At 44.2% G+C, this 14,069-nt stretch overlaps 1 protein-coding gene across 1 annotated transcript in view; it reads left to right on the top strand.

Moving 5' to 3' along the window:
• Positions 1-14,069, top strand: part of PDE1C (phosphodiesterase 1C) — an 888,281-nt gene that overhangs the window by 14,440 nt on the left and 859,772 nt on the right. The window lies entirely within an intron of this gene.

Below are 14,069 nucleotides of genomic sequence, written 5' to 3'. Positions count from 1 at the left end.
GGTGTCCAGGGCAAAGCAAGGTGTGGGCGGCATATGGTCGGTATTTCAATGCAGGTGAGCGGGGCTGTGTTTAGCGATTGAAAGTATGACTTGGGGATAGTGATGGGGATAGCCTGGAACAGGTACAGGAGACGCGGGAGTATATTCATTTTTACAACGTTGATTCGTCCGAACCAGGAGACATAAAGATTCCTCCATCGTTGCAGGTCTGACTGTATCACCGCGAGTATGGCGAGGAAGTTCAGTCGAAACAGGGATGATAGGTCGCTGGGCAGCCATACGCCTAGATATTTAAGTTTGGAGTCACACCACGAGAAACGGAACTGGGATTTTAAGTGAGCGACCCTCTCAGCTGCGAGGGATATCGGTAGGGCTTCCGATTTGCTCATGTTGAGTTTCAGATTGGATATGTCGCCAAAGGTCCTGAAGGCACGGAGGAGGTTGGGGAAAGAGATCGTGGGGTTGTCTAAAAAGAATAACATATCATCTGCGTAGGCCGCTACTTTATGTTCCGTATGGTGGAGTCGGTATCCGCTGATACCCCCATCCCGTCTGACCGCCTCTAGAAAAGGTTCCAGAGTGAGGGCAAACAGGAGGGGGGACAGGGGACACCCTTGTCTAGTTCCGTTCCGGATGGAAAAGGGGGCCGAGAGAGCGCCGTTCACCCGAATGCGGGCCGTAGGGTCTGTATATAGGGAGAGGATCCATGAGCGGATATTGGGGCCAAATTGCATATGGCGAAGGGTGGCTTCGAGGTATAGCCAATCTACCCGGTCGAAGGCCTTCTCTGCATCTGTAGAGACCAGGATTAGGTTCTTCTTCATCGACCGGGCAGAATGGATCATGTGTAGGGCCCGGATAGTGTTATCACGCGCCTCCCGTCCCGGGATGAATCCCACCTGATCCGGGTGGATAAGGGTAGGGAGAGCTCGGGAAAGTCTCACGGCTATGGCCTTGGCGAAGAGCTTGAGGTCTGCGTTAAGGAGGGAGATCGGTCTGTAGCTCCCGCATTCAGCGGGATCTTTGCCCTCCTTTGGAATGACCGTCACGGTGGCGCGTAAAGTATCTGTTGGGAACCGACCCTCTTCTAGCAGAGAGTTGAAGCCTAATACCAGGCGTGGGAGCAGCACGTCCCCGAACCTGCGCAGGTACGAGACGGGTAAACCGTCCGGGCCTGGGGCCCTGTGGGTTTTAGATCGTTTAAGCGCAGCGGCCAACTCTTCCACTGTGAGTGGTTGTTCTAGTTCCTCAGCCAGGCCTTCTGGTAGCGTGCGGCCTACGTGTTCCGTAAGGAAGTTCTCTATGTTGCGCAAGTGTTGGGGCGCATCAGTACGTCGGGTGGTGTTATCGATGTTGTAGAGCTCTTCATAGAAGAGCCTAAAAGTCTGTAGTATATCAGTCGGTGTCCTTTTCATTGTCCCGTCCCGTCCCTTGACCTGGTGTATGTGGTGTTGTCTCTGTCTCTGTTTCAGGGTGCGTGCCAGTGTCCTACCGCATTTGTCTGAAAACTCGTAGAAATGTCTGTTGGATTTGCGAATGGTGTGTAATAAGTTCTGGGATAGGAGGTCTTTAAGCCGTCTTCGCGCGTCTGTGAGGTGGCGGTAGATATCGTCTGTGTGGTCAGTCTTGTGTCGTGTCTCAAGGGAAGCTATTTCGCGTGTCAGGTCTTGTATCTTAGCGGTATGTTCCCTCTTCCGCTGGGTGCATAGACTAATCAGGTGTCCCCGTATGACGCATTTATGTGCCTCCCATACAGTGAGGGGGGCGACGTCCGGTGTGTCGTTTTCGTCAAAATATTGGGTCAGTATTTGGGCTACGCGTGTGGTAGTTTCGTTGTCCGTCAGTACGTTCTCGTTAAGTCTCCAGTGGCGTTCACTGGGTTTAAAAAGCGGTGATTTGAGGGTAACTTGGACCGGTGCGTGGTCTGAGTCATGTTGTATGCCAATGGAGGAGTCCATTAGGAAGGGGAGGTATTCCTGCGCGAGGAAGATATAATCTATTCTACTATATCTGGCGTGGGCAGCCGAGTAGAAAGTGTAATCCCTGTCCTCTGGGTGCACCACCCTCCAGCAGTCAATTAGGCCTGATTTAGCCAGGGATTGTTTAGCCTGACGTATACAGTGTAGGGGAATGGCGCTGGTACCCATGGACGAGTCCATCCGTGGGTCCAGTGGAATGTTGAGGTCTCCGGCCAGAATCAGCGTGCCCTCTCGGAATTTGTCTAACAGCGTGAGGGTTTTAGTCAAGAACCGGTGCTGTCCCTTGTTAGGGCAGTATACCGTAGCGAAGGTGTACTTATGGTCGGCAATTTCGCCTTTAACAAATATATATCTACCCAGGGGGTCTGCCTGTGAGGCGGTGCATGTAAAAGGGGTGTTATGGGAGAAAATGATGGCGACCCCTGCTCGTTTGGCGTCGGGATGATTGGCATAATAGCCTAGGGGGTATCGTTTATCCCTGATCAGGGGGGCGTCCCCCCCTTTCAGGTGTGTTTCCTGGATGAATGCCACCGAGGTCCTCTGAGCCCAGAGGGAGCGAAGTAAATGTCTCCGCTTTTCGGGGGTGTTAAGGCCTCGGACATTATGCGTCCTAAGGATTAAAGGTGCGGGCTGATAGCCCGATGCCATGGCTGAGCACTGGCTCGAGCTGCGGGGGGGTCGGACCGTGGGGTTCCGACGGGGGGGTGGTATGAGAAGGGCAGGTACTGCGGGGAGGGTGAGGCGGCCGAGGGGGGGGCCCTCACCTGGACGACCCGGGTACTGCGGGGAGGGTGAGGCGGCCGAGGGGGGGGGGGGGGCCCTCACCTGGACGACCCGGGTACTGCGGGGAGGGTGAGGCGGCCGAGGTGGCCTTCACGTCTGGGCCCTATGGTAACAGTGGTCAGCTGAGCCGGGGGGGGGGGGAGAGAGAGGGGTGCATGGGGCGGTGGGCGGGGCAGAGAGAAGGCACACATTCTAACGGGGGGTACAGAAGTTTGCAGGGAGCATACTATTCAAACCACAGTTCGCTATTATTTACAACAGTTGAATATACAGCAAATAAGGCAAGATCAAGCTCCCCGTGTACATGTGGTATCCCTATCCTAGCCACTGGGCAGAGGAGGGGTCTGCCCTGTCTCTTGGGCATTAAGGGCGTCGGCAGTCCGGTAGCGGGTGTAGAGGCTGGTCCGGGACTGCGTGGCGCTCGGTAGAGCGTGGGCGGTGCGTGCGTTAGCTGACATGTCACGCCATGTGCCACATGAGATATTCAGGCGCGGGCAAAGCTTCTCCTAGGTCCCCCACCCCCCTCCAACCCCCAACCCAGGAACGGAGCTGCCGCCCCGGTTCCAATCTGGGGAGCGTGTCGGGGTCGGGCCGGCCCAGCGACTGTTTAGAGGCACGTTTAGCAACTGCATGGGCAATAGGTTTCGGGTAGAGCAGAACTACTGGTAGCATACACAATGAGTAATAGAACTGTCGATATGCAATAAAACATACAATAAAACATACAAAACCAATCCAAATCCCCCCCTCCCACCAGCACCCAGCCCCAACCTAGCACTGGGTCCCCCCTGTCTAACAGTTGAAAAGGGAATTGGTTCCCGTGGGCTCTAATCAGTATCGGGGAGGTTTGCAATCCGACAAGGGCAGCCGGGCGGGTGGTCGTTTGGGCCCTGGGTAGCGTTCAGAGTCCCGGCATTGGTGGTAGCAGGTGTCAAGGGGAATGGCGTATTCCGGCTGCCCGGTCGTGAGGAAGTTCGTTTGCGGCCGATCTGGAGCAGTACTATAAGGGTCCGCACCCGTACCCCACCCAAAAGCTATAGGAAACGTGGCCAAATCGGGTCCCCCCCAGTTACATTAAGTGTCCCCAGGTGTCCGACCCCGGGCCCCGGTGGTCTGCGTGGGCTAGAAAACAATAGTGTACCCCGTGTGTAATGTAGAATGAGTACTTAGCTGTCATCGATGTCGTTAGGCAGGTACGTCCGCTTACAGGAGCAATCACAGGGGGGGTCAGGGGACACCGGGGCCGGGTTGATACGTGATCGGTTATTCTTCGGGCCCGTTAGGGCCTCCCCATCGGAGAGGCTGTGTGTCTCTACGTGCCTGGTTACGGAGCTGTGCAGGTACCTCTGGGTGCTCCGCGCGTGGTGGAGGTTGGTCTAGTATCCAGTTGCGGATGGTGACCGGCGGTAGGTCCATCGATCTCAGGAAGCTGGGTATGTCGTTAGGCCATCTCAGGGAGCACCATGTATTCCCCCGTTTGGCTTGGAGGCTGAAGGGGAATCCCCACTTGTAGGGTATGCGTTTCTCCTGAAGAATGTGCGTGAGTGGCCGCAGCGCCCTCCTTGCATCCAGGGTAAGGGCCGACAGGTCCTGGTAAAGCGAGACTGCAGCATCTTGAAAGACGATAGTCTGAGCACGTGCGGCCCTCATGATGGCGTCTTTGCATACTATTCTATACATACTATACTATCATACTATAGCCATTACTGCTGCCCAGTAGGTGTGTGCACCTACATTGATGACATTGCAGAAGAGCAATTTGTTTCTTAACAGTTCTAAGAATGGCACAGATTGCCTTGTACATAGTTGCAGTATCCTGTTATACAGCACTGGAACACTGAGCCACAGTAAATGGTATGCTTGCCAACATACATCTGGTTATTTAAATTAAAAAAGAGCTATGATTATTTGCATACCAAATTTGATCAAATAACCGGTGTCAAACATTGCTATCATCTCTGTACATTTGCATTAATTATAGATGATATGTTCAAAGAACTTATGTTATAGTAGGTGAGCAAATCATGCCGTCTTTATTAAAAATCAAGAGTTATGAGAAAGTAAACACACTGTATTGCAGGTAATCACTGACTGGAATTATATTTTAATGCACGTGTAGGCAGTTGAGAAAAATGATTCATTTTCAGAGTTACAATTAATAATTCTGTATATTTCACAATTCTGTTCAGGCTCTTGGGATTCATTGCTTTCTCATATTTTTAAGCTGCAGAAGTAAGGGGTTTCTTTACTAGACACACAATAACACCGTGGGCTGCTGCTTTACATAAAAATACTAAGGTAAAAAAGAAGAGAAAATTTATTCTTGCCCAGATACTCCTGAATTAGCACTCACACAAACTTTGAGCAGAGATAGCCTGCTTCATTCATCCTAGTGTGACACTGTTGTTTACGGTTAGTGCAGTGCTAGCTCCTGCCACTTTTTAAAAAAAAAAAAAAAAAACCACCAATTTAGTTTTTGTTGGTTAGGCTTTTTGAGAATGAAAATCCTTTTTTTTTTTTTTTTTTTTTTTCTCGCTGTGTTCATTCCAGAATGTGCTGGTAAGTGTGCAAGTACTGTGCAGAGTTTCTTAAAAGTCATACACAATAATAACATTTCAGTAGTAAATCCATGAAGCACTATAAAGTTGTTCATTTCCACAATACACAATTCTGATTAAGTGTTTGAGCCATTTTTTTGCAATAAGAAAAATAAACCTGTCACCATCAATGTTACGTACTTATCCCAATACGAAATTACAGGAGGTGGGGAAAGGGGTCCTGTTCACCCATCTACCATTAACAGTAGTGGCTACTGAGAGTTTTGAACATTCCGGTCATAAGGACTACTGACACTTCTGCCACTTTAGCCTCCAACACCTCCACTGGCACTATTTGTTGATACCTGTGTTTATATTTTAACTTGTGCTCTTTTGACAGAACATTAAGTTCTATATATAAACTATATATATATATATATATATATATATATATATATAATTTTTTTTTTTTTTTTAAACATTAAATAAGTTTCGAATCACACTCCTGTCTTTGGTGTTGAATAGAATGGGCCATTTTCCTGTTCTACTCCTTGTTGATAGGGGATATTGGAGACCTCATCTTTTTATTTATTTGTTTAATGATATGATTTCAGTTTGCTTGCGTAAGCAGGGGGCATTTATCCATTGTTGAATGTTGATACAATTATTTTATGCATTGGTTTGTGTATATGTTTTTGAGTATTTATACATATGCCTGTGTGTGCGTGCATTCGTCTATACATTCTCCTCCCCTATACTTTGTTGCCCCAATTGCTTTTCCACACCCTTATGTGTTTTTCATATTTGTTTATGTCAATTTGATCGCTCACCCCTTTTCATCATATTGTTTTTGTCTTTGTACTTGAAGAGCACACTTAGTAACATTTGCCAGATGCCATACTTCTAGGTGTGATGGACATAGAGGGGATCTTGATGCACTTGTTAAACTCTTGATGCCACCAATAATGCATACACGATTGCCAACGTGTGCAGACATAACCACGTACACACAATTTTAACCATTGCAAATTATATTTGTTTATTGCAGACAAATATAATTTGCAGTAGCTGTCCAGACAACAGTGTCAATGCGACCATTATAGGATTGGCTCTGCTGAACCCCCACTTGCAGCTGCATGAGCCAGTGCAATGATGTATAGATCTCTCAGTCCTGCACTCACTGTCAGTGCAGGCTGATCCCCTGGATGGGAGCAGCTTTTTGCAGATGCCCTGTCCAGGTCAGATGACATTCAGAGAGATCTGCACCAAGCAGGAGATGCAGATCATCCTGGCAGTCCATAATACCACCAGGAATCAAGGGCCGGCCTCACTGCTGTAAATGTAAGCAGAAGGGTGTTCAACTAATTGTAAAAAAGGTTGCAGTGTATGGGAGAGACAACTACAATCCCAGATACAGAAATTCACATACTCAAAAAATAACTGAACAAAACAAAGTAACTGAATTTCTCTTATTTGGATATTTTTGACTACAATTTGTAATGATTTTTTCAGTTTGTTACAAAACATGGTTTATGGGTTAGACCTCTTAGAATTTAAATTAAATTCAGTTACATTATGCCACCATGATTAGAAAGATACACTGCACGTTTCAATGATAGTTTCAACTTATTTTCTTTTCACACAGAAATACTACAAATATACAGTGCAAGCACCTTCCATTCAAAATGCCAAGCAAAATAACATACATTTGCAATGTGTAATAGGAGAGATGTGCAGAATTCAGAGTTGACATGCATGAGTTCATGATAAGTTAAAGGTTGCTGTAATTATTACACAGTTGCATTTAATGAAATATCTTCTGGATTCCCAGCAATCACAGCATCTAGGGCTCTGCAACTAGACAATAAGATTAAGCTCTGTTGGATCATTATGAGACCTAGCATACACGCTATAGTTGCTATAGTAACTTTAATTATTTTTATTAGGGAAAGATGATCTACTGAATGATTGAATCTATTATCTGACTTATCTGGCTTATTGGCCTGAATGTTTATTACGATATAACTGGCTGATTTATTTTGCAAATTACCTTTTGAAGCCAGTTGTTCTTTCATAGAGCAAATTGTATTTATGGTTCAAAAATTGTGCATTTAGCATATAGGGCACCGGTTAATGGAATATTGACCAATGTATGTTTCTCCAGTAAAATTAAACTAAGATCATGCGCATTTTTCATCTTCTGTACTCCTAGATACATAATCTTTGTTACTCCAAATGCATAATCCCCTGTACTACTATATTTTAAATAAGATTAATTAATTATTGCTGATCTCTATATGCGCGATTGTGCCTAGCATTATTTTGGTTATTTTGAATGCTGAGCTCTGTAATTCTGAAATTACTAAACCATGTAACTTAAGTTATTATGCAAGGTGTAGCATCTGTTTTAATTTGCAGATATTCATCCATCCATCCGTCTGTCTGTTTGTCTATATATTTATCTACCTACCTGTTTGTATGTCTATATATTTATTGGATTTCTCTACATTTCGAATGACAACTGTATCCATCATCATAATAATTACATACCTGGCAGATGGATCTTTCTGAATATCTGTTACTGTTCACTCAATACAGCTGAATGTATTAGATCTGTACTTACTACCTTTAAATGCTTACTAATAAGCAAACTAAAACAGCCCCATAATATTTCATGACAGAAACACTGTAGATGTTTCCCTTTCATTTAGGAGTTAAAACACTTAGACACACCTCCCCTGGATGTGACTCAAACAGCCTGCATAAAAAAAGGGTTCTTATTCTCAATCAGATCTTACACATGCTTTAGAAGTTTTTATTTCCTGCTCTGTAAATTTAACTTTAATCACACGTAAGGCTTTTGTAGGATCTAGATGGCAAATAACAGAGGAGGGTATAAGAAATTATTCATTAAATAGAATGTACAATAAAGAAAGTTTAAACATTAGATCTTTTTTTTCAGGAAGTGTTTAGGAAGACTATGTAAGTCACATTCAGAGGAGGTGTGGCAGGGCTGCATAAACAAAGTGATTTAACTCCTAAATAGCAGAGAACTGAGCAGTGAGACTGCAGAGATGCGATCTACACATCAAAACTGCTTAATTAAGTTAAAGCTGTGTTGGTGACTATCGTGTCACCTTTAATTATGACTTCTAATTTTTTACCAAATATAAAAATACAATTATGCATTTTTATGGTGATGATTATTTTCATTAATTGTGTTAATTTCAATTAAATGAAGTATTGGCACAATCTAGCTCTTTTGAGCAGGGTCCTCATCAACCTATTGTTCCTGTAACATGTTTTAATTGTCTCAAGTATTGATAAATCTCCCCCCCCCCTTTATAATATTGTAATATGTTGGTGCTATATAAGTACCAATAATAATAATAATAATAATGATGATGATAATAATAATAATAGTATGTGTTTGTATTAAATTAAGTAGTGGGGCAATTGTATTCCGTGATTATATATTAGAGTTGATTTTGTTAGGAGATAACAAGGTATGCCATAGTAACCATATACAGTGCCTTGCAAAAGTATTCACCCCCTTGACTTTTAACCTATTTTGTTACATTGCAGCCATTCAAGTTCTATGTTTTATTCATCTGAATTTTATGTGATGGATCAGAAAACATAAGTCTAAGTTGGTAAAGTGAAATGAGAAAAATATATACATAAAACTATTTTTTAGAAATAGAAAACAGCAAATTGGCATGTGCATATGTATTCACCCCCTTTGTTATGAAGCCCATAAAAAGCTCTGGTGCAACCAATTACCTTCAGAAGTCACATAATTAGTGAAATTATGTCCACCTGTGTGCAATCTAAGTGTCACATGATCTGTCATTACATATACACACCTTTTTTGAAAGGCCCCAGAGGCTGCAACACGTAAGCAAGAGACACCACGAACCAAACACTGCCATGAAGACCAAGGAACTCTCCAAACAAGTAAGGGACAATGTTGTTGAGAAGTACAAATAAGAGTTAGGTTATAAAAAAAAATATCCAAATCTTTGATGATCCCCAGGAGCACCATCAAATCTATCATAACCAAATGGAAAGAACATGGCACAACAGCAAACCTGCCAAGAGATGGCTGCCCACCAAAACTCACAGACCAGGCAAAGAGGGCATTAATCAGAGAGACAGCACAGAGACTTAAGGTAACCCTGGAGGAGCTGCAGAGTTCCACAGCAGAGACTGGAGAATCTGTACATAGGATGACAATAAGTTGTACGCTCCATAGAGTTGGGCTTTATGGCAGAGTGGCCAGGAGAAAGCCATTACTTTCAGCAAAAAACAAAATGGCACTTTTTGAGTTTGCGAAAAGCCATGTGGGAGACTCCCAAAATGTATGGAGGAAGGTGCTCTGGTCTGATGAGACTAAAATTGAACTTTTCGGCCATCAAAGAAAACGCTATGTCTGGTGCAAACCCAACACATCACATTACCCAAAGAACACCATCCCCACAGTGAAACATGGTGGTGGCAGCATCATACTGTGGGGATGTTTTTCAGTAGCTGGGACTGGGAAACTGGTCAGAGTTGAAGGAAAGATGGATGGTGCTAAATACATCAAAGAAAACGCTATGTCTGGTGCAAACCCAACACATCACATTACCCAAAGAACACCATCCCCACAGTGAAACATGGTGGTGGCAGCATCATACTGTGGGGATGTTTTTCAGTAGCCGGGACTGGGAAACTGGTCAGAGTTGAAGGAAAGATGGATGGTGCTAAATACAGGGATATTCTTGAGCAAAACCTGTACCACTCTGTGCATGATTTGAGTCTAGGACAGAGGTTCACCTTCCAGCAGGACAATGCTAAAGCAACACTTGAGTGGTTTTAGAGGAAACATGTAAATGTGTTGGAATGGCCTAGTCAAAGCACAGACCTCAATCCAATAGAAAATCATGCACAGACTTAAAGATTGTTGTTCACAAGCGCAAACTATCCAGCTTGAAGGAGCTGGAGCAGTTTTGCAAGGAGGAATGGGCAAAAATCCCAGTGATGACATGTGGCAAGCTGATAGACACTTATCCAAAGCAACTTGGAGCTGTGATTGCCACAAAAGGTGGCTCTACAAAGTATTGATTTTAGGGGGGTGAATAGTTATGCACATTGACTTTTTCTGTTATTTTGTCCTATTTGTTGTTTGCTTCACCATAAAAAAAAAAAAAGTTGTGGGCATGTTCAGTAAATTAAATGATTCAAATCATCAAACAATCCATGTTATCCATGTTAATTCTAGGTTGTGAGGCAACAAAACACAAACATGCCAAGGGGGTGAATACTTTTGCAAGGCACTGTATGTACATAACTCCCAACAGCAATATTACATAGTTACATAGTAACAATATTAGATTACTAAAATATATATTTCTATATACAATATGCCTTCTCTGTAATCAGTTCCAGCTGTGACAATATACATATGAGAATATAGCAAATACCATGAGTGCTTTGATCGTGTTCATTGATGATGGCTGGAAGAGCATACATTTTAATTCTATTATACAAAATATAGCCATTTTAACAACTAACTTTATCACAGTGAATACAGTGAGTTTCTAGTATTTTCTGGCATTGTTGACTTTCCAGTAGAATTTAATATGGACAGGATTCAAAAATGTCTACAACATTATATATTGTATAACTTATAATAGAAAAGTGCATGTAATTTAGAAAGAAGAATATGCACATTAGAAGAGAAAGTTAAATACCCACATGTTGTTAAAATATCTATTTATGAATTTTAAAAAAAAAATGTAGTTTAAAAACTTCAAAAATATTATCGTGCAGATTAAACTTAGGCTCCATGCTACGGGATGTCATTATATCCCATGAACACTCCCACAGATGTGTGTATGAGATTTACTAAATGGTATTACCTCTTTTAATCCATAAAAAGCATAAATCACCTAACATTCCTAAATTGTTTGGAATAACGTGCTTTAAAACATCAGGTATGATGTTGTATCGATCAGGTAGTGTAAGGGTTACGCCCGCTTCACAGTGACAGACCAAACTCCCCGTTTAACGCACCGCAAAGTCTATTTGCACAACCGCAAACTCCCCATTTGCACAAGGTTGGATACCAAGCTTGCCATGTCCCGCTCCTTGTCCTCACTGATGTCATTGAAGGTCTCTTCCTCCACCCAGCCTCGTACAACACCAAGGGTCCCCGAAAGGTGACAACAAGCCCCCTGTATTTTTTTTTTAAATGTACACTACTGTTCCACCAGATATGAGTTGCACTGGTGTGACACTGTGCCCTGGCAGGCCCTGAAACGCACACATGTGAAGGAAACTGACTGCTATTATTTCACAGTCAAAAAAGTTTTAGTTTTTTTAAATGCAAGCTATTGTGACACCAGATATGAGTGGTGGCACTGGGCAAGTGGGCACAGTATACACTGTGAGCCTGACACACACGCTGGCAGGCAGGCAACTGCAATTAGATTACACAGAAAAAAAAAAAAAAGCTGATGTTCTAGCCCTAAAAAGGGCTTTTTGGGGTACTGTCCTTACAGCAGAGATCAGATGAGTCCTTCAGGACTGTAGTGGACACTGAATACACTAGCCTAGCTATCGATTTCCCTATTAAATCAGCAGCAGCTACACTGTTCCTCCTCTCACTAAGAATGCAGCTTCCGGGGGGCGGTGCCTAGCTGTCATGGAGGAAAGACGCACTTTGTGTGAGCTCCCTTAATATCTCACTTTAAGCAGCTATTAACAAGCGAATTTCACCCCAGAAGGGGATGACCCAGCAATGTTGCTCCTACCTGACCGACCCGACATGCTTAATAGCGGTCAGCAACTCGACAGAGATTTACTTACCTCCGCGTGGCAAGTGTGGCCTGGTGCTCACCGGGCGGGAGAGGCGGCCGATCTCCCGATCCTGGGATGCCCAGGAGCAGCTACTTCCCGGCAGGAGCTCCGTTACCCCCCCCGCTCGGACCGGTGGGGGTTATCCCGGTCCACCCCTGAGAGGCTGTCTGGAGCTAATGGACGCACAGAGCACAGCCGCCCAGGCTGACATACTCATCTGCGACTCTCCCAATATGGCGGCAGCCGCGTGTCCTTCTGGTACCAGCAACGCATGGCAGGATATTGAGTCTAAGCTGGACAGACTCTTTAATCAATTTTGGAAGCAAATAACAAGCAGGAAGCCCCAACAAGCTCCACCACAGCCCCAACAAGCTCCACCACAGCTAAGCGAAGCAGTCCCCATTAAAATACACCAACGCAAAAGGCGTCAAAGACGGGACCGGAGGCACAAACAGAAATGCAGGGCTTGCCCCACGTCAAGCACTCGCCTCCACCTTAAGCCACCACAATCCCGCACCGGACGTGAAGCACCACCGGGACAGATCCGACCACCCGACAAAACAAGCTTCCACCACCTCAAGCCGCGAACCCGGCACTCAGCCAGAGACTTGCCTTTGTTGTTGCAGGTATCAGGGACTCCCAGGGTCTGCACCTGGCACCCAGAAGAGATCGGATGAGCACAAGCAGTAAACAGCAGCCTGCCAAGCATGTCCCACTATAGCCGATCCTCCACACCATGCCTTTGATCACATGAACAGCTCTCTGCACATTAACTAATCGTAAAGTAGCAAGCGTTTAAACATGTCATTATTTCACCTCCTAAAGAGTTTATTGTCGTAGTTCCTTACATGCCTTTACCTTAAAAAAAAAAAAAATGAATCTAAAATGGATGCTGTCCAGGAGGTGGGAAGGTCTGGGAGGGAGGGTCTGCTGCTGATTGGCTGGAATGTGTCTGCTGACTGTGAGGTACAGGGTCAAAGTTTACTCAATGATGACGAATAGGGGGCGGACCGAACATCGCATATGTTCGCAGTCCGTGGCGAACGTGAACAAGCTATGTTCGCCAGGAACTATTCGCCAGCGAACCGTTCGGGACATTACTAGGCATAAGGCTATCCTAACTATAAGATAAGGCAAGGGACTAATTAAAGTATTTAGAAAATTGGGCAGACTAGATGCGCCGAATGGTTCTTATTTGCCGTCACATTCTATGTTTCTATGTATATATAAAACAAAGAGAGTAGAGTACCTAGTGCATAACATGTTGATTTGCTGAAAAACTAGTAAGCTAAATGTATCAGAGCATTGAATACAGTCTGCAAGCAGCAAGAGTAAACAGGGATAGGTGAAGGTAAGGTATTGTAGAAAATCACGAGAACAAGTAAACAGCCAAACTCAAGGATTCCAGAGATCAAAGTACTCGAATATCAGAGTCAAGTTCAAACCAGAATTGCACACCACAAGTCAAAATATACTCTCAGGTAACAAAGACCACAATATGGCAAGTGAAGTGCTCTGTATGGCCTCACAGGCTGTCTTTAAATGGCCTGCATCAAAAATGAAGTTGGAGCATGTGCAGGTTTTGGGGTATGTAGAGTGTAAAGGAGAATGTTTTGCATCTTTATAGATTCAACAGTGTTAAAATTAACACAGGAATGGCACACAGCATCAATATGTGTGTGTGAGTGCCCAGAACATACCGGATTCATTACAAAATGTTAATTAACCAGTGCTTACATTGCATGAACAAGACACAACTTGTATACACATGTAACATGGTAGGAGATAAGCAGCCTGAAACTATGAAGAAAAGTATGATTACATTTAAACACCTTGATAAAGAATGGCATAGTTTTCATGGGAAGCTAAAATCTATAGCTATGTTAGCTTCTTGCAGTCCTTTCAGGTTAGAGTAACAGATAATAAG

Source organism: Pelobates fuscus, chromosome 4 (genome assembly GCF_036172605.1).
Source record: "Pelobates fuscus isolate aPelFus1 chromosome 4, aPelFus1.pri, whole genome shotgun sequence".
NCBI classification, from domain to species: domain Eukaryota; kingdom Metazoa; phylum Chordata; class Amphibia; order Anura; family Pelobatidae; genus Pelobates; species Pelobates fuscus.
The sequence above is the reverse complement of the archived record's forward strand: the minus strand, read 5'-3'. Positions and strand labels throughout refer to the sequence as shown.